The sequence below is a fragment of the Bos grunniens genome, chromosome 12 (genome assembly GCF_055505025.1).
Source record: "Bos grunniens cultivar Pamir isolate PY7600 chromosome 12, Bosgru_T2T1.0, whole genome shotgun sequence".
Taxonomy (NCBI): domain Eukaryota; kingdom Metazoa; phylum Chordata; class Mammalia; order Artiodactyla; family Bovidae; genus Bos; species Bos grunniens.
This window is the reverse complement of record NC_141176.1, coordinates 60,974,696-60,998,382: the sequence shown is the minus strand read 5'-3', so window position 1 is coordinate 60,998,382 and position 23,687 is coordinate 60,974,696. Positions and strand designations below refer to the sequence as shown.

The following is a 23,687-nucleotide window of genomic DNA, read 5'->3' as shown; positions in this document are numbered from 1 at the left end:
ACCAGGCTCCTCCGTCCATGGGATTTTCCAGGCAAGAGTACTGGAGTGGGGTGCCATTGCCTTCTCCGATGTCTGACTCTGTGTGACCCTGCTGCTAAGTCACTTCAGTCATGTCTTGACTCTGTGCGACCCCAGAGACGGCAGCCCACCAGGCTCCCGTCCCTGGGATTCTCCAGGCAAGAACACTGGAGTGGGTTGCCATTTCCTTCTCCGATGCATGAAAGCGAAAAGTGAAAGAGAAGTCGCTCAGTCATGTCCGACCCTCAGCGACCCCATGGACTGCAGCCCACCAGGCTCCTCCGTCCATAGGATTTTCCAGGCAAGAGAACTGGAGTGGGGTGCCATTGCCTTCTCCACACATATATATTGTTTTGCATAATACCTGGTGGTATATTATCAATTTATTATAGATTTCTCCATACTTAGCATAAAAGAGATATCAAATTTTTTTTCTAGCAAATATCTAAAATAAAACAAAAGCTTTCAACATGTTCTCTTATGTTACTTTCAGCATCTCAGGTCCTGAAAATACTACTATTATTCCAATGAATATTTCAATGGAAATGAACTGCTAACCTCTAGAGTGAAGAGAGTCTGTAAAAGATATTAAACGAAAAAGGGAAATTACCAACTTAGAAGAGAGCAGTTTCAGACAGCCTTATAATAGTATTAGTAATTCTACTGTCAGTGTAAAAGGAATTGCCAGTACAGTGATAATATTGTTTTTTTAAAAGACAGTGAGAACTGCAATATTTCATCTGAAGCATGTCTGTCTGAAACTCAAGTTTAAAATGGAAGGTCATAGATACTATTAGGTACCTATTGGGTTAAAGCCATTTTTGTATTCTATATTTGCTTTCAGTTCTAGATTTATAGATAAGGAATAATCCATTTACTATTTTGCAAATAAATAGCCAGTAAAAGAGAGCAACTATTTTGTTGCTTAGCCAATACATATAACCTTCATTGTCTATTATGCTACTTCTCATAGCCTTCTGGTTGCTTTTACTGAAAGTTCAAAAATTAAAAGGAAAAATAAGAGACTGGAAAAATAAAAAAGGGTTCTGAAACTTGATCGTAATACTTTTTTATTATTCTGCCCCAAAATAAAAAGTTTTAGCAGTCCTTTGAGGTAAGAATCTTAATGGGGAATATATCCATCACTTTTATCTGTGCAAATATACTATGCATTATGGCTATTCTAAGTTGCTGGAGGTTATAAAAAGCAATATGCAGGATAAAGTAAAACTGAGTTTTATTCACATTTTAATTTTGCTCTCTACCTTTTTAATGGTATGAATAACTTCTTTTTCTTCAAGGTTTTTTTTTTTTTTTTTCTATCTAAGAGGATAAACAGCCTAGTAAGAATGCCTCAAAGGCTTTTTGTTTTAGAGATCATAAAGCTAAACATGAAGAAAAGATGTGAAGTAAAGATTAAGAACTTGTTTTACAATGTTTAACATGATGTTGGTTAAGGAATCTTGAAGATAACACTCTAATTCATCTAGAAGTAACAGCAATGAGAAAATGGTTGTACATTTTTGTGATCTAGATGCAGTTAAACACATGATGGTTTATTACATACTTGAGGAGCGTGGTTTATAGAACTTGCTGGTGAGGAATTAATTTAAAAAGCATTGCAGAATAATAAAGTGACTTCTGGCTTTTTACAACTAGTACAAGGAGAAAAACATAGCAAAGCTTACAGCATTGTAACTAACTTTTCTTTCAAAAAAAATAAAATCAAATTAATTGTATGTTAATGACTAGTTCATCTTCATTTTATCTATATTAATTAAGCAATCACATAAACGTACTTCAGAAAAGGATAGTTTCTCTGGCTTTTAGGAAAACAAAAACAAATAAAACTCTCATTTAAAATTTTTCAAAATATTCTGCAGAAAGTTTTCAAGCTATTCTTACGTTACTACTTAAATTTAAGTCTGTTTTAAATAAACTGCTTCTACTGATCCTAGTTTTATTTTTCCTGGATTCAGTATAGTATTTTTCTTATATAATGGTAACATAAGATAAATTAAAACAAGTCAATCTATATCCTAGAGTTTGAGAAGTGTGTGAAAAGTGTGTGTGCGCCTGCTTGTATAATGTTTTGATAATTTCATTTGCTTTTTGAATGAGACAATCTCCCATATATTTTCTAACCAATTATTACAAGCATGAGCTTACATAAACATACACACACATCACTGATACTTCTATATGTAGTTATATAAGAATATATAACAATTTAAAAATTTTAGAAGATTTCTTATAATTAAAAAAAAACTGCATTATGACTGAAAACTTGGATTACAAAGAACTAAAAAAAAAGTCAAGAATTCTAAAACATTGTTTGGCTTGTGCAATGCACTCATTTGTGTGTGTGTGTGTGTGTGTGTGTCTGTCTGTCTGTCTGTCTGTCGATGCATGAAGTAGCAAGAACTATAGGACAGTAAGGTCCACAAAGATTCAGTGGAATCTTCTTAGAATGGATTAAGGATTTAGATAAACTTTAAAGGCAAGTCCTTAATCTTCAGAGTATTCTAAACAAATCCAGTCAGTGCCTTATATGATTCCCCTTATTCAGGTCTACTCTGAGAGTCTTTATACACAGTATTATGCCAACAGATGATACCAACTCAAACTCCAATTTTCCTTATAGAAGTTTAAATTTTAACTGCCATCAAAGCTATATCCTAAATGGATGCCCCTGCATATAAGTTCTGTGTATGATTGGTTGGGGAGGGGGTGTCACAGGGCCTCCCTTATCCATAGAATCATTCTGAAAAGAAAATTAACTTTTCCATCTCTCATTTTTCCTAGTCATAACTGGATATACAGAATACTCTTCTGACAGACTCACTTGATTAGTTGAGATACCACCTGTTGTACCTTGCACAGACAAATGTAATGTCTGAACCTGTGACCAAGTAATACCTAAAACTTATCACTGATCCCCAGTATTATGTGCAGAGAGTCTTAAAAACAGTTTAAATACTATTGTCATTCTTTTAGGATAAGACATGAATAAAAGAAGATTACTTAGGAGGAAAAAGATAATAAATCTTCCCTTGAGAAAATATGTATAAAGTTATATAACAACTATCCTACTTTATTCATCTATTTCATTCATTCAATCTTACTTTTGTTCAACAAATGAGTATTAAGTACTGTATGCCAGGGATCTAAGTTACTGACCCTCTTACATGGTATGTCTTACTTAGAAAAGTCCTTATATATTTTAAGATTCAAAGATTATAAAATTATTAAATTTATCTTTTTAACCCATCTAAAGGTTATCAAGTACATGATATGAGGCAGAAATACAACACTTATTATTTATTAGAGTTTTAATTTTTGTCTATTTGATTTCTATTTTGGTAAATGGATAAGAGTGTTATTCCTAACAATTTGTTACATATCCTGTCATTTCTCCATGTAGTAAGAAATGCAATATTTATTAAACACTAAAGATGATACAGTATTATGGTAATGGGCTCAATTTCCAAAGCCAGATTTTCTAGATTCAGATTTTGATAATATTTATAAGCTGATTTGTTCAGGTTATTTAATTTTTCTGAGCTTTCATTTATTTTAAAAATTATAAAAATAGTTTCGCTATTTAGTTTTCTTTACGTAGTTTACATAGCAGTTAAAATATAAGAGCAAAATCTAATATAAAAGAATCAATTAATTACTTTTATTCCTGGATTCACAAATATTCCTGGTTTATTTTATTGGGTTTATGCTTCTATATATTTTATCTACTTGTCAGTCTTGTATTCAACCCATGACAGTCTTGTATTCAAACCATGACAGTCTTGTATTCAAACCATGAATATTTTTTTTTTATAGACAAGACTTAGTTCCCCACCTTCTTCTGTTCTTCCCCACCCCCCTACCCAGGGGGCAAATTTGTTTGCTATTTAGTCTATTTCCACCCCCAGTAAAACAATTATCAACTCAACTACTACTTTATATTTACATCAGGAAGAAAGTGAAGTCACTCAGTCCTGTCCAATTCTTTGTGACCCCATGGACTGCAGCCTACCAGGCTCCTCCGTCAATGGGATTCTCCAGGCAAGAATACTGGAGTGGGTTGCCATTTCCTTCTCCAGGGGATCTTCCCGACCCAGGGACCAAACCCAGGTCTCCCACATTGCAGGCAGATGCTTTAACCTCTGAGCCACCAGGGAACTATGTACTAATTTTTAACAGAACTCACAATTCTCAGTGTTAGTTTCTGAGATGTAATATGCTTCAAATTAGTCCAGACATGATCTTCTGTCTTTTAATAAAGTTTTGCTCTTTTAACAAATAATACACAATTATTTTACTAATTTTAGTTCAGGCATTTTCTCTTCAAATTAACTATTACAAACATACTGGAAATTCCATGTTTTTGCTTATATGTATTTAAACACGTTATACTTTCTCTTTAGATTTACAGGTTTCCCCATTGCTATCTTAAATCTGTGAATGCAGTGTTTCCTCTGAGCACTTTAGATAATTTAGTATGTGGTAAACACTCTTGGAATTTGTGTAGGGTTTTATTTATACATATCATTTCCTCCATTTCCCAATACAATGCCTATTTTTTCCAGCTTTATTTAACTATGATTCAGTTTTCATATTTGCCTACTTAGGAAAAAAGAATTGCATATGTGCCTCCTAAATCATTTTAAATGTGATGAACAATTCACATGTGTCTACACATGACACACAGCCTGGGTTCCACCATGATCCTCCAGGGAACTGACCACAGCGATATGGTGTAGTAGTTTTCAAAGAAATGTTCTTGTTGTTTATGCACGAAGTTGTGTCCAACTCTTCTGACCCCATGGACTATATAGCCCACCAGGCTCCTCTGTCCATTGGATTTCCAAGACAAGAAAATGAGAGTGGTTGCCATTTCCTTCTCCAGGGGATCTTACCGACCCAAGGATGGAACCTGCATCCCCAGCATCTCCTGCAGTGGCAGGCAGACTCTTTCCCACTGAGCCACCAGGGAAGCCCTTAAAGAAATAGTACTGGTGAAATGAATGAACTTAGACAATCTCAGAAGAAAGTTTATATTACATAAAATGAAATCTCTATGAGAGCTGTGTATTTCTATTGACATAAATTTATCTATAAAATGGAAAGCCATTCATAATAATCAGGAATAAATTGTTCACAGAGACAGAATTTGCAACTTCACCTGGTTTATGAGATTTTTCCTTCCCTTTCAATACCATAAGATTTACAGTGTTAAGAAACTAAAATTAAATTCTGTGGAATTACTGAAAGACTAAAAACATAAAAACTGCAGCTTATGAAGTTGTAAAAATGAGAAAAATAAAAACAACTAAGTCATTGTATAACCACTTTTGCTTTACGTGTGTGTGTGTGTGTGTGTGTTAGTTTTACACCTATGGTGTGTAGATATTTGGTTTCACTAGTTTTTGACAGTGAGTGTAACACTTAAGAGAACTGAATTCATTTGCTTCAAAATTTTAATTAGAGAGATAGATCATTTTGCTTGATAATTTTGTAACCAATCTGTATGTATTTGGAAAATATTACTTTATTTAATCCATAATTTTAAATAATAACTAATGCATTTAAAAATTTAGACAGATGTAAATCATCTTACATTTAAACAAATGTTAATCATTAGAAAATCATCTGCTTAATTCAATGCTGAGCAAAGTCAAAACAGTAAAGACTGCTTTTCTTTTTATATTAGAGTCATCTGTACATTAAACAGCATACTGATATCTTCCCAAAAACAGTATTTTAAAACCATTGGTGCCTCATAAAGATGGAAGCAATTTTTACATCACATTTCTCTTGACAAATACCAGCTGTAGATGAATATCAGTCCTTTTAATGTATATTCTAGATGGTGTGCTTAATAACAAAATCATGCTATAGAATTTACCATGATTGAAGTCCACCAGACTGATCTCCTTAAGATCAAATCTCATAATAGAGAGTCAATGAATTGTGACTGCATTCAAAAGAGCAACTATTGCTATTTTGTGCTTCGTATAAGCTAGAAATTAATGTTACACTTTCTAGTACCCAAACATCCTTCCCTTTTAAATTATATACATGAAGAAATTATGTGCCGTAATTATACCAAGAAGAAGGACTGAAAATAATATACTAGATGTGTATAAGTGCTTTTTTAAAAAAATTTCATTAATGAGAAAAATAAATTTCCCCCTTCACTTTACAAAATATCTGAACACAAAATCCTGAAAAATTTCCTTATTAAAGGGCTAATGCAGTGAACTGAGAAACCACGACATAATTAAAACAAAAACTAAGAGAGAGAAGTGTCACAGATGTATAGGGATCACAAATACACTGAACATCTTCTGTAACTCATTTAATCTCCCTCCTGACTCCTTTTTGGTCTCCCTAGTTGAATAAGGTGCATAAAACATTGTAATATATGAATGAATTCTCAGTCTTAGCAGTTGGATAAATATTCAGGATCTTTTGTTGTGTCTTAAGACTGATGATCCTCCTCTGCTCACTCAGCCTCTAGTAGCTCTTACCAGAACTGTGGAAGCTTCTGCATCAATTTAGCCTTCTCCTTCTGGCCCCTAGATACAGTCCTCATTATCTGTAATGCAGTCTTCTTATCACTTGCTATTCAAATGAAGATCCCAAACTTTCAAGCTTTGGAAAATCCCAGTTCAGAGAAAATAAAAATATCTCTAGCTAAGACCTCGATAGATGCTATTGTTAGGAAAGGGTATGAATCATAACCAAGCCAAGAAAATATTCAGCACTGGTGCTTAGTAGTCAGTGCAGAGAAAGATGTTGCATGTGAAATACAGTTCTGAGAGCCACAGAGGTGCTTCACAAGGATTTCACTCTGTTGAAGACTAATATTTGCATTATTTGAATTTACAGGACTTAAAGTGGGTTAGTCAGAATTCTAATGTTTAGGAATGTTCCCTAAATCTGCTTATTTAACTTATATGTGGAGGACATCATGCAAAATACCAGGCTGGATGAATCACAAGCTGGAATCAAGATTGCTGGGAGAAATGTCAATAACTTTAGATATGTAGATGACATGACCCTAACGGTAGACAGTGAGGAGGAACTAAAGAATCTCTTGATGAAGATGAAAGAGATGAGTGAAAATGCTGGCTTATACCTGTGGCGGATTCATGTTGATATACGACAAAACCAATACAATATTGTAAAGTTAAAAATTAAAATTAAAAAAACAACAACTCAACATCCAAAAAACTGCCATCATGGCATCTGGCCCCACCACTTCATGGCAAACAGACGGGGAAAAAATGGAAACAGTGATGGACTATTTTCTGGGCTCCAAAATCACTGCAGATGGTGACTGCAGCCATGAAATTAAAAGACACTTGCTCCTTGGAAGAAAAACTATGACACACCTAGACAGCATATTAAAAAGCAGAGACATCACTTGGCTGACAAAAGTCTGTATAGTCAAAGCTATGGTTTTTCCAGTAGTCATGTATGGATATGAGAGCTGGACCATAAAAAAAGTTGAGCGCTGAAGAACTGACGCTTTCTAACTGTGGTGCTGGAGAAGACACTCGAGAGTACCTTGGACAGCAGGGAGATCAAATCAGTCAATACAAAAGGAACCCAACCTTGAATACTCGTTGAAAAGACTGATGCTAAAGCTGACGCTCCAATACTTTGATCACCTGATGTAAAGAGCTGACTCACTGGAAAAGACCTTGGTGCTGGAAAAGACTGAGGACAAGAGGAGAAGGGGGTGGCAGAGGATGAGATGGTTAGACGGCATCCCACACTCAATGGACATACTGCTCCTACTGCCAAGTCGCTTCAGTCGTGTCCGACTCTGGGCGACCCTATAGATGGCAGCCTACCAGGCTCCCCCCTCCCTGGGATTCTCCAGGACATACATAAGTCTGAGTCAACTCCAGGAGATAGTCAAAGACAGGGAAACCTGGTGTGCTGTAGTCCCTGAAGTTGAAACAGTTGGACAAGACTTAACAACTGAACAACTCTTTTAAAACATGGACAGAATTAGATATCCTAAATAAAAATATGTGAGTTTAATTTTTGTTTTTATCAATGATAATCATGAGAAATATTTTGTTCAGTGAAATGCAAGTGTAATAGAGAACAAAAAGTCTGAGCATACCACATACAAGATATGTCAAACTTAACATCTAAACATGATCATGGAATTATAAACCTGATTCTAATTGTAACACATACTCTTTCATTGAGCTAGGCATTCGCTATGGCAGAAACAAATGACTGGAAACTTACTCTTTAGTATATTTCAGGGCTGTACCACTGGTAAAAAAAAGTGCTATATTCAATTTTTTTTTCTTTTTTTTTTTCAAAATGGGAAGGTAGGCAGGTAAATGATATCTAGCCCCATCATTTTTTTTTAATAACTCTATTGTGCTATGAGAAAATAAAAATAGTTAAATATCTAGTATTATCAAACATCAAGCTCTATACTATGAACTACAGTGAATAAACTTAAATTTAATCAAACATTCATAAAAAATCAAAAAATAGGTATTTTATTATCCCAATTTATAGATAAGGCAATTAGCAGAGTGAATAGAATTTCAAGGTTACATAGTTTTGCTGGCATTCTAGTTCCTCTTTTAACCATTGCATGATACTACCTTGTATCTGTAGAGGACTAGTTACCTTAAAATTGATTCCAGTGTCTGTAACTTTTTTTTTCTCCACTTGGAGACTTCCTTACTGGGAATGATTTGTCTTGGGCAAATCTCAACCATAAATTATCCTCCAGGGGGCAATCTAACATGACTGTTAGATTTGCATTGGCAGGTGGATTATTTACCACTGAGACACCTCAGGAGTGTACTAAGGTTAAAGGAAGGGATTTTCCTGATGTTTAAATAAATTTTTGAAGAATCAAGAGGCATATCCAAGTCAGTCTGATTTCCAGGTCGGCACTTTCTTAACAGTCTGACACTTTCAGATAGTCTGTCCCCATAATCTCCTAAATACTTGTTCACACTTTCTAAAGAGACATGCAACTGACAGTTGACACGCAAATCCCCCTCACTCACGTCAGTGGTCAGGTTTCTTCAATAGGTGGTTCTCCACCCATATATGCACTAACTCTGTGCTTACTCCTGTACTTTTTGATAGTATTTACCCAGAAGAGGGCTGAAAAATGTTCATATTTTTCTAATCTCACAGTATGTTTTCTTCTCTAATTTTTGTCCGTGTAACTTTAGATATGCATAACAACTATGAATTTTCTTTAACATGTTTTATTTTTCCTCATTACAATCATCTTTTGTTAATGCCAACAAAACTCAAACATTCAAGATGAGCAAATGTAATATGTTTAAAGCTGTGATAAATTATGGATTTAATAATTTTTGTTGTCCCTCTACTTAAATTTCCCACCACTGTCTAAAGCAATGTCTCTCTGTGTCAGTATCTCTTATCTGTTTTTATATTCTATTAAAATAAATCTAAAGTATAGTTAACTTTACATTGAAATGTTGCCTATATCTCTAGTCTTTCTCCTTGTTTTCAACCTCTCAATTTCTTTTCTCCGAGATGTACTCTTTTCTCCAAATTTATTTTTTTTCTTTTTTTTTCCTCCAAATTTAAAAATACATACATCTGGAGACCTGTGTAATTCACATAAATAAGACTTTTCTACCAGTAACCAATCTTCAAAATTATACTTGTAATTACCTGTGAAGCAAGCAAAACTGGTGATATCAGACATAGACATCCATTTCTTGATCTGATAATGTAGAAAAACTGACTGCTCTAATTCTTCAGAAGATACAGTGCAATATATTGAAAGTTGTTGGGAAGTGACAGACTGTTTTTATAGTCAAAAGCTATTGGTGAATTGATATATTTTACAAATTAAATATTGAAGCCTTTAAAAAAATATTCTATCTCAATGATTTATTTTCTAAATTTATATAAGTTTTGGGGTAACTTGGAATTCTTGTACAGTATTCTCTTCAATTAAGTATAGAACCATTACCACACTGTTATCTCATGGCTATGATAGCTCTTTTACAGCAGATGGCAGTACTTCCAATATTATATTTTGTTTAAAAAATTATTAATATTCAAATAATTTAATTCAATAGCATTTGTTACCTGATATATTTATGAATTTGATGTTATTAATACAATAATAATAACGGATAATACATCTTACTGAAATATTTAAGAAATATTTAAAGAAAAAAAATTCCTGTGTATTTAGTGCCTCAACAGACCTACCACTTGTTATGCAAAATGATATGCTAAGACTAGTATTATAAATGGCATTATAAAATTATAGCTCTATAAGTATAAATAAGATAATAATAATCAATAATAATTAACATAATAGAACAAAACCTTTTAAATTTCATTTGGAATAATTCCATACAAATCAATTTCCATATGAATTAAATTTATCATGTTAAGAAACCACATTTTTTTCATATTTTGTTCACTTTAAAATAAGGCAGTCTGTATACATACACATCACCTCTAACGAGAATGCCCTTATAGGAAACTCATTCCGATTAGATAAAATGCAATACCAATAATTAGATGGTTGCAGTAAATAATTTAACTGGGGGCTTTTTAGTAATATATCAAATATCCGAAAACAAGAGCCATGATTAAACATACCTAAACTCCAAAGGTACATACTACTACTTAAATATTCCTCAATTTTACTAACCTGCAGATTAAAACAAGTCAATTTTCCTTTTCAATCTCAGACCACTGTAATATCCCCCAGCATGTTTCTACTGGTTTCTATAGCATCTCTCAGCATCAACATCTGACGCCCACAAGCCAATCTGATCATGTCAGTCTTACATGTACTTCTCCTTTTTGTAGCTTCACATTTTTATTGCCTTCTCCATTACTTTGAGGTAACCTCGTCATAATCAGGGGGGTGCTCTTCTCATGTTGAGTGTGCCTTTGCTATCTGAGCTCCAGAGGAGCTCTGTATTGTATTTAGAAATGAGTACCTTTCTCTTCTGGTGCACACTTTGTCACATTTTAACAAACAAGCAAAAACAACAGTAAGACTTGTAAACTTTCCACCCAAAACTTTATCTGATGGAAATTTCCTTGAAAACAGCATCTTCTGATTTTGCCCATAATTCCTCCATGCACATAATCACAAATTTAGCATTCCCCAAAGCACCCACTCCAGTGTTCTTGCCTGGAGAATCCCAGGGACAGGGCAGCCTGGTGGGCTGCCGTCTATAGGGTCACACAGAGTTGGACACGACTGAGGTGACTTAGCAGCAGCAGCAGCAGCAAAGCATACTTAAAGGACTCATCAGGTTGAAAGTATTCAGTGCATCATAAAGACTTTTCATTTTTATCACATCTTCTTTCCACTCTTGGGATATATATTTATTTCATGCTGACACAGGCATACATTTTTGTCTACCAAAGACAAAACTCAAAGAATTCTTCAAGAGACATACTTCAACATATATAATTAGAAAACTTGAAATTTCCTTTATGTAAAACTGTAACTACAAGGGATTGAAGTAATGGAATAAACACCACTGAGTACCCGTACCCTTCATTCTCCATACTAACTTCTGATCTACACATATTACAATGGCTATGATGGGAATGTTCCAATCAGACAAGACCAATCATTTAAGAAGTGCACTTGCAAGCAAGGCTCCTCAAATCAAACTGAACGGGATACTTATTTTCATGGACATTCAGAAGCCTCCAAAAGACTTCAAATTTCCAAAACGGCTTAACTGAAAGATTCATAATAAAAGATTAGTGCAAAGTTAAAGACACAATAGATACTGAAAATAAGAGACTATAATACTAACACGAATCCCACTACTCCCCTCTATCCTTCTATATTCTGTCTACAAGCCTTCTATCTGAACTCCCTTTCCTCTCTGAAGAAATCGCAAACTGGAAACAGAAGTTTCACAACAGCAGCAGCTGCAAAGCTGCAAACAAAACACCTGCGCCTCCCCCTACTTCACCCTCACAGGGGTCCACCATCGAAGCACTGACAGAAAAAAAATTGTGTCTTATTTTCAATCAACTAGGACACTGGGGGAAAAGAAAGACTGTCCTTGAAACTTTGGTCAAATACCAACTCGAACGCTCCCAATCTAGCCTTGAAGGAAGCCCCATATGAATGTCTCCCAGGGTTAACAGAACTCTGCTACCAGTTGTTCCTTTAAATAATTAAGGAGAAGCTAAAATTAACACTGATGAAAAACCATGCCATATTCTTTTAGTTACTGGGGCTACATTCTTTACTTTAAACCCGGCTCACTTTGGTGATCCTAAGATGGGATCTTAAGAAAACTAGCATATGTTAGCAAAGAGTGAGAATTTTTACCAAAGTCAGTTCTCTCGAATCTCTGGAGTGTCCAGTTGAGAGAAGAAGATAAAATTTCACATTGCCCGGTATTGATTATTGATTCTTCTCTCTCCCAGGGATAAATATTCCATTCCAGGGAAGGCTAAAAATATTTCTTGTTTGTTTCATTTTCTGTCCTGAGAAGGTGGCTTGGCTTTCTGCTAACCTGGGGCACTCAGACTGTCAGTTCTTGCAAATGCAGGCACCTCAACCTTCTGGTTGGGGATCCAAAGACATGACAAGGAAAGAAATGTGGGTTTGGTACCAACTGTAATTAGGTATGGCCTGACAGGAATGTGAATTTTGCTTTATTTGCAGTGTGGGTCCCCTGGACTCCTGTCAGTTCTCAGGTTTAAGTCTTTTTGCCTCTTTGGAAGTGGCTGTACATCTTAAAAAGGTAGTATCTTTTGCACCCTCTTTAAGCACATCTCTCTCATTTACTGGGTCATTCAATTCTGCCAGCAATATTTCTTGGCTGTCCCAGCTAAAGCTGGCCAAATCAGAAGCTGATACTAAAACCTGATTTTTTTCTTTAGGCCTTCTTCTCTAAGAAAAAATGAAACTATTAACCCAGAGGGAAACATTCCAATGGCAAGCAACTCTTAATCTAGAATGTAGGCATTATCTGATTTCTATCTTAGTTGAAGGACTTCTCTCCGATGTAAAGAAGCAAATTGAAGAAAATGCAATTTGGGTTGCAACCCAATTCTTTGAGGAGTTAAAAAACATCTGTCCTACAAATTGCAGACAACTTGTGTAACTTGTCTGAAAAATTGAGACTGGTACAACAGAAAAAACCTGCCTATTTTTTTCTCAATCCTAAACCCTCCCCTTGAATGTACTGTAAAAAATCTGTGCTCCAGAAACAAAAGTCCTTCTCAGAGGAACTTCCATTCTTTCTTTGTGTCTTTGAGATGCAAGTCTTCTCTAGGAACTAAGAGACATTTCTTCAAAGAACAAACTTCAGAAGAAAAAAATCCAGAGAGAAATCTATTCAGAAACTAAGCAAATGAAAAATCTTTGAAGTCTTCTCCACAAATATTAGAAAAAAGGTTTGTATCATCTGAACCGGTAACCATTACTTATTCTACCTGGCAGAAACTCAATTTAAATACAACCGTTCTTTTGTAACCTGGTGACTTTTGCATTACTGGATTTTTTCCATGGCTAAAATATTAAAAGGAAAGCTGTAAGACCTCTGTTTGTGTCTGTGTGTTTATATATGTCTACATTCCTACGTTATAGATGTATATTTTCTCTACCTTCAGTTAGAATTACCAAAATGAATTTATAAAGCACACCACTTCATTGGCTTAAAGAAATTAAAGCACTGATTTAAATATATAATCAAAGTGTCCCTCTAAATGCTCTGCTTGATCAGAAGTATAGTATATGCAGGGTTCCAATCCCCAAACATCAAGCCTAATCTAGGCTTTCCCACTGCAAACAAGACTAACTGTGTACCCTCAGCCAATCAGGTATTTCCTATTTTCCCTTTCTTCGTCTTTATTCTTTGTTCTATAAAAACTTCCTGCCTTATCCTGAATTTTGTAGTTTCCCAAAAGAAGACCATTCACATCAAGAAGTGTTAAATAAAACTGTATCACCTAAGTTTATTTCTTTATTTATAATAGAGATAAAAGCTCAATCTTATGGATTTTCTCTACCTCTTCCTTTCCAAGAGGGCATCTATCTGTATAGGGAAAGGGTTATGCAATCTGTGCCAATGCGGACAGTAAGACTTAAATATATGATTAGTCCACTGGATTCTCTTTGATTCTTGTCGTGGATTATCTCACTTATTCTATTTCTACATTGTCTTTTAATGAGATAGTTGGCTCTGTTTAGCTTTTTAGAAGGCATCATGCAGGGATTTACTGTTGCAGTCACGTGATTTTAATGGAAATATAATCTTTTCCTACAGCCCCCAACAGAGATGGAAGAAAAAGACCCTGGCCTTTGGATTCCCATTTAAATTTTCTAATACATCCCTCCATGCTCAGAAGAAGGTCATGACAGATTTGACTAGGACATGTCCTTCCCTATATTCTCTTTTTTACCTGTCAGATATTATTTTGGTTTTAAGTTTTCTTTTTCCCCACTCTGTATCTCCTATACATTCTATCACATTTATTTCTGCTGTAGAATTTCTTCTATATCTTCTGGAGCTAAAATGACATAATAAATAAAAGGGACAAGAATTTACATGACAAAAGAATGCACATCAAATCAAACTGATATTTAACTGGAGCTCAGGTGTAAACATTGAGTTAAAGTTCTTAGATGATATCACATTATCATTTAATTTTAATGTTGTAACACATTGTTAAAATGTGACTTGTTCCAAATCACTTTTGGCTGAGGTATCAGAACACCATGATAAGTAAATATTTGGCAAGGATCCCCAGACTCAAAACAAGGTGGTACTTAACGTACGTAAGACAAACAATAAAGGTGCAGAAATCTGTTTTGAGACCAGAGTCATCATAAGCCTTCAGGTATAAACGTATATTCTGAAGGGAGAGATCACTTCTTTGGAAAATGTTGTAATTCTGTGACATTTTCTTAATTTCCATGGAAAGGAGAAATATACAATTTATTTTTTTTCTAATTTGTGATGAGAAGGGGCTCAAGGAGACCACTCATAACGTGTGCCCCGTGATTTTGAAGTGATAGACGTGGACATGGGCCAATCACAAACCTAGAAATGCAAGTTGAAGACGATAAAAGACAGGTCTCTAATGACAGAGTAAGAGAAGAGAACTCCATGAACGATGACTAGAATCTCCACAGTCTTTCAAGGAAATCTCTCCAAGAGTTTCCGTGAACCAAGTGTTTTGCTAAGAGGGAACTAGGAGGTCTGTAGCCATTTTTAAAGTTCTTTGTCCTCAAAACCTTCTTGGAAGCATAAGACCAGAAGAGACCTCAGAAAGCAACTACAAGAGGAAGAAACAGAAGAAGGAAGTTGGAGAAACACAATTTTCCATATCACAGAGTGTGTAGTAAAGCAGGAACATAAAATAAGTCACAATTTGCACCTCAAGTTAAAGAGTCAACTTTAAGCATCTGAAAATGCCAGAGGAATAACAGATCACTTACCTTCAATGAAGTCCTGCCTTTGCTACCAGCGAAGGTGAAAATGAAAATGTTAGTTGCTCAATTGTGTTCAACTCCTTGCGACCCTATGGACTGTAGCCCCCCAGGCTCCTCTGTCCATGGGATTCTCCAGGCAAGAATCCTGGAGTGGGTTCTTCTTTTCTTCTCCAAGGGATCTTCCCAACCCAGGGACTGAACCCAGGTCTCCTGCATCATAGGCAGATTCTTTACCATTTGAGCCACCAGGGAAGTGACCTCTCTTTACTAGGCCGATCCCAATTTGCATGCATCCAAAAACAATATGGTTCTGTGTGTGAATGGGGAGGCACACAGACACACACACAGACCCTATTGCTTTCGGATGCATGCAAATGGTGGCAGAGTAAGTGGAGTTCCATGTAGATATAAAGAAGCTCAACATCCTTCTTTCCAATTTGGGTTCCTAAACGTGAAGCAGTCCCAACTAAATAAGAATAATTAACTTTAAATAAAATTTAAGCTATTTAGTGACTCATCTAGAGAGAGAAGAGGTTTTATATACAGACAGAAGAGTGCCAGGAACCACAAAACTACCATCAGTAATCTTGTGTGGCCAGTGCACAGGTCAACTTTTTTGGTATTGGAGGTACTGTCTACTCCCTGGGAGAAACAAGACAGGGAGTGCACAGGGACGGATGACAGCTGGACAGTCAATTTGTACTTTCAACAGCTTACCTGTTATCTGATGTCCACCCAGACCTAACAATCTCAGCTAAGGCTGCCAATTTCTGCATCTTGGAGAAATGAGCAGGCAAAACTCTTAAATGAAAATGGAAATAAAGCAAGAGTAAAATTTCAAAGATTCACTCAAATTAGTCTGCTATGCCCCAAATTTTCCATTCTATGATGTCTTCTCCTGGACACAAATTGGGGAAACCCAAGTTACCTTAGGCATTACTCAGGGTTTGGGGGATTACAAGATCCACACTTAAACACCATGCACATAGCTTCTCCAGAGTCAACTTGGGAGTAGACAGCCTTCTCTATATACTTATATTGCTAAAATTCCTTTCACGTACCTCTAGTTTTAAAACTTTACCATAAAGAAAAACACTAACCTGAGGGGAGGCAGGTCCTCAAGATCTTAAATCTTTAATTGGACTGTGCAACACAGGCTAACCTGAAAAAGAAAAAGAAAAAGCTTACCATGTAGCTTTTGTAGCCTGATCCATTATGTGTTTTCAAGTACTTCAGCTCTAGAAGAAAACCAAAAAGAGATCTTCAGTTACATATACACTTGGCCATGGTGTTGGGAGGATACGGAATATACAAAAGCAGCTAATCTTCACCGGGTATAAATCATAAGCTTAGTTTCCTTCGAAAGGTTTAGTAATGACAACTCGAATTATCAGAATCTCATATATATTTCATGTTTTTCAAAAAAAAACACCCCACTATCACAAATATATACACACATCGAAAAAGCAAGAGAGTTCCAGAAAAACATCTATTTCTGATTTATTGACTATGCCAAAGCCTTTGACTGTGTGGATCACAATAAACTGTGGAAAATTCCGAAAGAGATGGGAATTCAGGGCAGACCACCTGACCTGCCCCTTGAGAACCCTGTATGCAGGTCAGGAAGCAACAGTTAGAACTGGACATGGAACAACAGACTGGTTCCAAATAGGAAAAGGAGTATGTCAAGGCTGTATATTGTCACCCTGCTTATTTAACTTACAGGCAGAGAACATCATGAGAAATGCTCGACTGGAAGAAGCACAAGCTGGAATCAAGATTTCCGGGAGAAATCTCAATAACCTCAGATATGCAGATGACACCACCCTTCTGCCAGAAAGTGAAGAGGAACCAAAAAGCCTCTTGATGAAAGTGAAAGAGGAGAGTGAAAAAGTTGGCTTAAAACTCAACATTCAGAAAACTAAGATCATGGTATCTGGTCCCATCACTTCATGGGAAATAGATGGGGAAACAGTGGAAACAGTGTCAGACTTTATTTTTTTGGGTGCCAAAATCACTGCAGATGGTGACTGCAGCCATGAAATTAAAAGATGCTTACTCCTTGGAAGGAAAGTTATGACCAACCCAGATAGCATATTGAAAAGCAGAGACATTACTTTGCCAACAAAGGTCCGTCTAGTCAAGGCTATGGTTTTTCCAGTGGTCATGTATGGATGTGAGAGATGGACTGTGAAGAAAGCTGAGCACCGAAGAGTTGATGGTTTTGAACTGTGGTATTGGAGAAGACTCTTTAGAGTCCCTTGGACTGCAAGGAGATCCAACCAGTCCATTCTGAAGATCAGCCCCGGGATTTCTTTGGAAGGAATGATACTAAAGCTGAAAGTCCAGTACTTTGGCCACCTCATGTGAAGAGTTGACTCATTGGAAAAGACTCTGATGTTGGGAGGGATTGGGGGCAGGAGGAGAAGGTGACGACAGAGGATGAGATGGCTGGATGGCATCACTGACTCGATGGACTTGAGTCTGAGTGATCTCTGGGAACTGGTGATAGGGAGGCCTGGTGTGCTGTGATTCATGGGGTCGCAAAAAGTCGGACACAACTGAGCAACTGAACTGAACTGAAGCCATATTATGACTCATTTTTCCATAAATGCCAGAACAAAAATCAATTTTATGTGCAGTATTAAATTCTCAAATCAAACTATGTCCCCAAATTACAAATCAACCATTTTTTAAATTTCTATTTTCTATAAATCATCTCCTAAAAGTACATGAGAACTTCATTATATCATAAAAATCACAAGAATGAGTTCAGACATGAGTGTTTACTTAGGCTTATATCACCCTTCCACAGTTACAAATATAGTTACATAGATGGATGTGAGTCTTAAGGACTTTTGACTCCTTCCACATCATATCCAGAGAAAAGAATCACTAGTTGATTCCACATTCTATGCTATTTGGTATTTATTTGGATTATCGTATATGCCCTTCTTCAAGGTTAAGAAATGAGTTGAGAAAAGAGGGGTAAAGCAGCAAAGATCTATGGTCCTAACATTTTACCTTTTATATTTCTCATCATCCTTATTCTTCTTCATGGCAGACACAGTTTTCCATAGCTTTTTTTTTTTTTTCCTGTTCTCAAAGGGAATTTAATCATATAGTCTCTCAAATTGAGGGGAAATAGGAACTTAGCATGTTTCATCAGAAGATAAAAGCAACTGTTCTGTGATTATTAATCAAAGAGAATACAAAATATTACTACTGTTATTTAAAAACTAAAGCTCCAATACTTTGGCCACCTGAAGCAAAGAGCCACCTCACTGGCGAAGGACCAGATGTTGGGAAGACTGAACGCAAAAGAAAAGGGCAGCAGAGGATGAGATGGTTAGAGAGCATCCTTAAGTCCATGGCCGTGAGTTTGAGCAAACTCTGGGAGATAGTGAAGGACAGGGAAGCCTGGTATTCTGCAGTCCATGGAGTTGCAACAAGTCGGATATGACTTTGCAACTGAAAAACAACAACTTTCAAAAACAAATCAGTCAGTTGCAATAAACAAAATGTACTAGTGACTGCTGTTGTTGTTTAGCCACTCAGTCATGTCCAACTCTTTGCGACCCCATGGACTGCAGCCCACCAGCCTCCTTTATCAGTGGGATTCTCCAGGCAAGAATACTAGAGTGGGTTGTCATTTCCTTCTCTAACTAGTGACACATAGTTTCTACCAAATATCTAGTTCATCAAGACCTCCAATGTAAAGTAGTGAAAATGATATATACCACTTCTGGGTCTGCCTTATAGTTCTCTGGCAATCTTTCACATTCTGTCTCTTTTTCCCTATTTCCATAACTAGAAGTGAGGGACTTGAAGGCTTTAAAATTTGTAACCACCACAATGTACAGAGATAGGACCTTTTAATCACTGTGAAGAGGACAGATTCCTGGCTAGAAATAACTGCACTGGAGTGCATGCAAGCAAGACATTTATTTTTATTATAGGAAATTAAGATAAACTGGACTATAAAAATTAACTAGAAATTCACATGGGGTTTAAAATAAGCTGTAATGGGAATATTTAAACAAACAGGGAGACTGGAATGCAGACTGTAGTCAGAGAGATTAGTTGTGTGCTGGAATTGGCTTGGTTGTGTGATTCTGTGCTTCTTTTCATAACTCTACACCCAATAATTTCAAAATATTATCTTTTAATTAGATGGTCTGGGAATATTTATGCCAGAAAATCTGGCAAATAGCATGTACCAAATTTTTTCTCATTATTTTTTCTGTTTTTTTTTTTTTTTTGGATTTGTATGGTTACTTCCCAGGATGCTGGGTGTTAAACTATCAAACCACTAAAGAGTGTTTCATAATTAAATTCATGTATTAAAGATGAGGCATTTAGTGACTGTGACAAGGAACAGTATGTGACTGAGGAAGTGAATAGCTGAAGAAGAAATTAGAGAAATTGATTAGAGGTCTGCATGGTAGAATGATAGCTATACCATCACAATGAAGATTTAAGTGGAAAAGAAAATGGAGAGGCATTTATTTCTTTCAAAGGAAGGCACAATGAATCCAAGGCAGACAGTTAGATTGCTGGAAGGAGTAACGAAGAGTGGGTAAAGTTTTTGGCCCTTTGGCTCAAAGGAACAAAAACTGTTACAAAGAGGTCATGGATTACATAACCAGATGTAAAAATGGGAGCAAATAGGTATAGTTTAGCTTTCACTATGTTAAACCATAATATTAGGTATTTCTATAAATAATATATTAATTTCATTATGAAATATATTTCACCAGATTACAAATAATTTTATGCTTTTTTCCCCTAGATTAATCTGGATTAATTTAATTGCTATATATCTCTGTCCTTTGATAAAAGTACTTAATTTTTCTACTTATTTAATCTTCAAATTTCTAGGTTTTTTGATTTGTCATAGAGTATTAAATGTTATCCATTCAACTACTGATGACAAACATAATTTTAGGAAATAGCTTATAAAACACTTAACAGAAAATAAAAAATGTTATATTCCTTTTCATATCTGTGTTATACTTTCAGAAAGAAAAATGCTTGAAGTTATGTAATATATTTATATGATCTATGGTTCTTGTTTGTGATTCTTATTCTTTATTATTAGGAAATTTTATTTAAATTGTATTTAGAGCCTGTCAATTTATTTATGTAGCTATTTAAAAATTATATGTTTAGTTACAGTAATTTCTTATCCTGTAAATCTTTGGAATTGGAAATTTTCCCCTAAATTTTAACTTATAATGGAAGAAAATTAGTATTCCAATTCAAATTAGTATGGATGAAAACATTTATCATTTGGGATAACAGAAAAAGTTTGCATTCTTCTTTTATTTGTAATACTTGCTAGATAGAATGAATACCTAAAACAACTTTATGACAGCCATAATCTTTCAGGAGAGCAAATTAATGATATAAATTATTATTACTATCAGTTTAATGTCTAAGAGTTAGGAATAGACTTTTTAATATAAGAATCACAATTTCAACACAGAATAAAAGAAAGCTTATGAAAATTTTAATGTATTCTGATGTTTTAAGTGTATAAAGACAGTCAAACATCTAAGTAAACATATATGCTTAAACAATTTTCATTAGTGTTTTCTAACAGCAGAGGGAGATATTGAACTACAAATTAAATATTTTTCAATACACATCTTTTGCAGAATGCTTTGTAGGCAATTAGACTCCTATTTTGAACTTAATTTTCCTGAGAAAATACCTTCTTTATTTTATTAAAACGTCTTTTCCCCAGAATCTGTTTCAAAACCAACAAAGTCCTTTAGAAAACCTGAATATCCATTATGCCAATAGGAATATCACTGATGTTTTACTTAAATAACTCACAGTAAAATATTAAATAACACCCATCTTAAGCATGTTATATGTTGTCAGAACTGGTTGGTGCAATAGAGAATGGCTTTTTTACCCTGAGCCAGACTGGAATGGCTGTCTCTGTTATTTACTAGCTGTGAGACCCTCAGCAAGTTATTTTTCTTTCTTAATATAATTTTCCTTATCTTTAGAATGAGAATAAAAATATTGTCTTTTATAGTGCTGCTGTGGAACTTTTTCAAAAATTGAAATACACTAAGTGCCCAGAGTAGTAATCTCCCATTAAAAATTGTCTATATATTTATTAAATTATTATCATTACTACTTTTAGAATTTGAGAAATATTTATTGAAGTAATGAATACATGAAAAATATGCAATTATGCAATTATTATCATATGAAACTAGATTACCTAAAACATTTCTGATACTCTGCATTTATACTGTATAATAATTTGTGTATGATAAACACAAATGTGTCTGATATGACTTGAATACTAAACATGCAATTTACATGTTTGTGTCCTGTACAATATAGTTATTCTAGTATAACATTTCTCTGTGTTTTAGGTTTTATTATAATAGCTAATTATTCATTTAAAGATTTCAGTAAGTGTGATCAAAATGAAATTATAATTTTAACTAATATATTTGCAAGTTATGGTGTATTAGCCTGGTCACTGTTGGGAAACAAAAGTCATAATAGACCTAAAACACACACACACATATTAATCAGCAAAATGGTCTTTTTCCAAAATTCATGTTCCTTTATGCCAATAAATAGGTATATAACAGCAGACTTCAAGAATCACCAGGCATGTGACCTGATCTTCTATGGAAATATCCAGTGCAAAATAAGAAAATAAATATTTTGGGAGAACTTCTAAAGTATGAGAGAATTATTTTTATAATAGGTTTTTTGGGTTTAGGAGTCTAAAGTTTAATCAAGTATTTTAAAATTAATATAATAAGGCATTTCTCTGATATCAAATCTATTTTATTTTGTCATCATGAAATTTAATTGGAAATAGTTAACTATTCAGTTCAGTAGCTCAGTTGTGTCCGACTCTGCAATGCCAAGAACTACAGCGCACCAGGCTTTCCTATCCATCACCAACTCTTGGAATTTGCTCAAACTCATGTCCATTGAGTTGGTGATGACAGACAACCATCTCTTTTCAACCCCATGGACTGCAGCATGCCAGGCTTCCCTGTCCCTCACCATCTCTCCGAGCTTGCTCAGACTCCTGTCCATTGAGTCGGTGATGCCATCCAACCATCTCATCCTCTGCTGTCCCCTTCTCTTCCCACCTTCAATCTTTCCCAGCATCAGGGTCTTTTCAAATGAGTCAGTTCTTCACATCAGATGGCCCAAGTATTGAAGCTTCAGCTTTAGCATCAGTCCTTCCAGTGAATATTTAGGACTAATTTCCTTTAGGATTGACTGGTTTGAGCTCCTTACTGTCCAAGGGACTCTTAAGAGTCTTCTCCAACACCACAGTTCAAAAGCATTAATTCTTCGGCACTCAGCTTTCTTTATGTTCCACCTCTTACATCCATACATGATTGTTATTATAGTGGTATTTTAAGCGTATTTTCAACTCTTCATTAAAGCATATATTAGAGGAAAAAAAAATACCATCCCAATCACATATATTTCCTAAAAAGGATATTACAAAATGAACGGTGGAAAATGAGATAATACTGGCACCACACAGCTGTATTTTGGAGCAAGGTTACTTTCATGACTTCAAATGGAAGTGTAAGATTGAATTTAATTATAACGAAATTAGTGGCTGCAGTTTTCCTTTGGGTTTTTATCATTCTCAGGACTTCCCTGTAGCTCAAATGGTAAAGAACCCACCTGCAATCCAGGAGACCAGGGTTGGATACCTGAGCTGGGAAGATTCTCTGGAGAAGGGAACGATAATCCACTTCAGTATTCTTGCTTGGAGAATCCCATGGACAGAGAAGCCTGGTGGGCTACAGTCCGTGGGGTTGCAAAGAATCGGACACGGCTGAGCGACTAATATACACACACCGTATCATTCTCATTGGAAAGACTGATGTAGTTTTCATTTAGATGCAACATTATTCTATACAGAATGATTAAAATTTGACTCTTGTTAAGTACTTCATATTGTGAATTGTTTTATTATGTTCTTATACTTTATGAAGAATTTTTCTAATAAGCTCCCATTATAGAAGAATGTTTTCTCCACTAGCAGAACAAACAACCCTAATTTCTACCAGTTAATTCAAATGACAGAGTAAAGAAGAATCAAGTATTCCTCTAGATGCTGCATTCAAAATCAGTCTTAAGCGAGAGCAAGGACTTTGACAGGCAAAATGAGCAAAAGGAAGCAAAA

At 35.2% G+C, this 23,687-nt stretch overlaps 1 protein-coding gene across 9 annotated transcripts in view; it reads right to left on the bottom strand.

Annotated features, from left to right (window-relative positions):
- The window catches only part of LOC147361817 (uncharacterized), a 108,957-nt gene that overhangs the window by 31,002 nt on the left and 54,268 nt on the right, over positions 1-23,687 (bottom strand). For 4 of the 9 annotated variants that reach the window (XR_015137675.1, XR_015137674.1, XM_086328614.1 and 1 more), the window contains 2 exons: positions 16,679-16,728; positions 16,208-16,291 (listed from right to left, as the gene is read on the bottom strand). The gene's annotated coding sequence lies outside the window, so the exon portion shown is untranslated. Of the gene's footprint in view, positions 1-16,207; positions 16,292-16,590; positions 16,653-16,678; positions 16,729-23,687 lie in introns of all 9 variants that reach the window. The other 5 variants (XR_015137673.1, XR_015137676.1, XM_086328613.1 and 2 more) reach the window with 2 other exon arrangements.